Source organism: Lycium barbarum, chromosome 4 (genome assembly GCF_019175385.1).
Source record: "Lycium barbarum isolate Lr01 chromosome 4, ASM1917538v2, whole genome shotgun sequence".
Lineage (NCBI taxonomy): Eukaryota > Viridiplantae > Streptophyta > Magnoliopsida > Solanales > Solanaceae > Lycium > Lycium barbarum.
In genome coordinates, this window is record NC_083340.1 from 104804018 (window position 1) to 104808361 (window position 4344).

Genomic DNA, 4344 nt, shown 5'->3' on the forward strand with positions numbered 1-4344 from the left:
ACCAGCAATATCTAAAGACCTAGCCCTCTTACCATGGCCTCGGTCACCCTCACACTCTATTCCCCATTGACGCTTACGATCTTCTAGATTCTGGACATATGCCTGTATACGGGAAATATCCATACTCGGCTATAACGCGGCTGTCGTGCACTCATCAATCGAATGTGGCCCTAGACCAGCCACGAAGCGATGAACTCTGTCCTTCATCTCAGCCACCATAGCTGGGGCATATCTAGCTAAAGAGTCAAAGTGTACACAATACTCCTGAACACTCATACTGCCCTGCTCAATATGCAAGAACCTATCTGCTCGGGCCCGTCTGACTTTTGGTGGTAAATAATGACGAATAAAAGCATCTGAAAACTCTCGCCTAGATAGCTCCCATGCCTGATACCACTGTACTGCACTATCACAGAGCCTATAAGATGCCAGCTCCACTGACTCAACCTCATCGGCATGCATAACCCTCAAAGTCTGCTGCATACTATCAATAAAATCCTGAGGTTCCATATTTTGCTTCAACACTGAAAACTCTGAAGGATCTAACCTAAGGAAAGTCTTAACCATCGCACTACCAGCTCGATCTCCCTGATCAACACCAACTCCTTGATGTTGCGCCTGAGCAGCTACCAATCTGGTCAATAGTTGTGTAGCATCCCACATATCCCGGCCCGATGCATCTTGCTAAGGGACTGGGGGCACTAGGGCAAGTGTTGGAGGCGGCGTATCCGAAGTGTGGGAGGGGCTCTCACTCTAGGACTCGCCCCGCTCCTTGGTAGCCCGCTGAGTACGGCTGGTGGCCTCACCAGCCACTCTCTTGCCCTTCTTGGCGGCTGTAGCTTTCTTGCGGGGTATCACTAAAATCAGAACAAACTATTAGGAAGCAAACTCTTAACACACGGCTCTATCGCACGATCTAAGAGGGAAAGAATGGCAATTTCCTAAATGTCTTGTAGCCTTCTGTTTATAAGTATGGTGCACGATACACCCATAAACAATCTCTACTAGACACGGTCTGTAGACAACCCTAGGACGGAACTGCTCTGATACCACTTTTGTCACGACCCAAGACGATGAGCCGCGACGAGTGCCTGATCTCTAGTGACCAAACACCCCTATACTCATATCTGGATAACATTGCATACTATGGCTCACAAGTAACTCAACCTGGAATCAGCTGACTCATGAAAGGATAACATCAAAGACCATGCATAGGTATATCTATATACATATATAGTGATGATAACAATGTAAGCCAACTAGGCTGCCACATGACCTGTACATAAAAGTATAGGAGTTGACAAGGCTACGTCACATGTCATCTACACATAATTGTCTATAGACCTCTAATGGAATAAAAGCTGTAGAAAGGACGGGACAGGGCCCCGTCATACCCATGTACATGTCTACATCTCAAAAGTAGCATGCAAAAATAAACTATTGCTCCGGATCAAATGGAGCGCACTGACCACTACTGGATGAATGTCCTACTGAGCTGGACCGACTATCGGTCTACCTGTACCTGCGGGCATGAACACAGCCCCCGAACAATAGGGGAGTCAGTACGGACTATGTACCGAGTATATAAGGCATAAGAGGAACATATACATAAGAATCATGGAGGGAATCTGAAACTCATAAACAAACTGACTGTCTGAATGCATCTGCATGACTGAAAATAGTGTATAATATGCATGCTCTTCTTTAAAAAATCATATAATAGTGCCGAGGAACGTACGGCCCGATCCATATCTCATCTAATCCCGCGTCCAGGCATCCCGCGTCCGGGACGATAATCACCTCACGCCACCCACTAGTGGTACTGTCCGGCCATATAGGCACGGTGTAATCATACCTTATCATCTATAAGTCGCCCACCGTAGTGGTGCTACCCGGCCATATAGGCACAGTGTGAGAAAAATAACTGTACACATATGTATATATATATACTCTAGATAACAAAGATCTCTAAGAGTCTCTAGATAATAGAGATCTCTAAGAGTCATGAACATAAATATAAGGAATCAAGGATATGATGAATCCTGTACCATCTAAGAGTAGAGTCTTCGGAACTCACTCGCTTACTCGTTCGTTTAGACAATAAAGATCATGCTAAAAAAAATAAAAAGGACAGCCTTAACATACCTTGAAGCGTATCTACTCGTCCAGCGTCTACTTCTTGAACTCAAAAGTCTACAACCAAGATAACATAGGCCACAATTAGACCTTTTATACCACTTACCATCCAATTCAAGTAAAAATGGTACTTAACGAGGTCCGGACAACATCCCCTTCATAACTCAATAATCCCTCAATTCCAATTTAAATGAAATATCAACAATAATACTAAAAACAACCTTATCAATACTTACATATCAAAATAAAATCGATTCTACTCCAAATCACCCCTCCAACATAGCCCCCAAGTCCAACTCTACTTTTATTCAACTTAAAACTTTCATAACTACAATTCCCTTTTCTTAAAACCACCAAAATTCTTGATAATAACTCAAACACAAGGATAAGAATCATGTACATACCTTGAAGAAACTAGGATACCAACAATCAAGCTCTAACTCCAATTCCCAAGCTCATCAACTTCAAAGAAACCCTAGGAACAACTTTCTCTTCACAAGCTCGGGTTATACCACGGGGTATGTAGAGGGCGGGGAAACACCAAGCAAGACAGCCAAACTACAAGCACAATAGTTTTCTTACATAGTAGGACTGGGCTTCAACATCCCGAAGGACGGCTTGCCACAAACCTGACTTTAACAACCCGAAGGATGGTTTGTCAAGTTAGTCGGACAGTTTGAAAGATCGTAGATATGAAAGTTTTTCCTACAAAATGGTTGGCTTCCTAGCCAAGCTACTCAACTCGGAAAAACTTTCGCACTACTACAGACATACTGTCAAAGCTTCGGAAAACTATTGTACTCATAGCAAGCTCAACTTGCCCAATATTTCCTAACCCTATACTAACTTAGGATCAGCCTTTCCATGCCTTTCAAAGAGAAGAACAAGAGAAATTTAGAAGGTAAACATTTTATTGATATCGGAAAATTTACAGGGAAATTGTTTGATGCCTTCTAACTACTACATAGCCTCCTATTTATAGGAGTTGGAGGCTTCCACAAGACTTATCTTACATGGCACACGGGCCCCGCTAGACATGTGAAAGGCCTAATAAAACAAACCTAATAAAACGAGCCTAATAAGACAGCCTAATAAAACAAGCCTGATAAAACGAACCTAATAAGACAGCCTAATAAAACACGCCTAATAAAACAAGTCTAGTAAAATGAGGGGAATATTATTTGAAGCATGACAACCATGTGCAAGAATGTGACCGTGGGGTCCGCTTTTGTCTTTCTTGTAAGCACGTCAGTAAGCTTTATCCGACGGAGCGGTGCTTGATGAAGTCGACGGCGGAGTTGATGGAGTCGACGGCGGAGTTGCGTATCCTTCCTCTATCCACCATTCTGGTCCATGTTTTTGCTTGAATTTTTCTTTTTTTTCCATACTTCGTTTTCGCGACCTTGTGTAGTAGCATTTTTTGTTGGATGGCCCTGTCATCTCTGGATCTATTTTTGCTGAATCTTGAGATGGAAAATCCAACCTTATCTTTGTGATAGCCTGAGTGACTTCATCTTTGATTATTTCATGCGGCACTCGGTACTCCTTTGCTGCTTCTCGAACTTTTTCCCAATGGGGATGGTTATCAGTGTAATTCCATCGAGCCTATTCTTTCGGCCATATCTCCTTTGGGATGCACTTATTTTGCTGGAAAATAATTCTCTGTACTTCGCTGTATTCATCTTCTAAGGACAAGACAGAGACGGGGAATTCCCACCATAGCGAAATATCTGGTTGAGCACGGACCTTCCCATCAATAATTTTTATCAGTCGATGTAACATGAACACTTTTGCTGCATAGGAGTCTTGGAAACATTGAACCCAATATCTTCATGGTTTGAACCATTGCAGAAACGTTTTGAGAGCAGGTTCAATCTTGTCAAAACATCGGAACATGTCGCACTTGAATCTATGAAAATATAATACTGGTGACACAAGTACCAGAAAAACCATAATAGCGCCTGCGGAAAATCATTGTGCATGGCTATGAATACGTGACAGAATGGGTATTCTGGATTGACTCCGAATGGCTTAATGATGGATCCTTCATATTTTCTAAAAACCAGGAGCTCATAGAAAGTCCTTCTTTCTGTGAGGATGGATGGATCAAACGGGTCCACAAACTTGCTGAAGAATTCTAGCGGATGATCTGCTATTCTGGATGGACTAGCTCCTGATGAGCTTGTAAGCATGAAAATGTTGCTAGTT

The 4344-nt window shown here is 42.7% G+C and overlaps 1 long non-coding RNA gene across 1 annotated transcript; it reads right to left on the reverse strand.

The window, feature by feature from the left end:
- Positions 1-1220: 1220 nt before the first annotated feature.
- LOC132638495 (uncharacterized) lies at positions 1221-3117 on the reverse strand. Its single transcript, XR_009581767.1, has 3 exons — positions 2541-3117; positions 2146-2193; positions 1221-1522 (listed from the first exon to the last, which is right to left on the reverse strand). It is a non-coding gene; the product is annotated as an uncharacterized LOC132638495 (long non-coding RNA).
- Positions 3118-4344: the final 1227 nt, after the last annotated feature.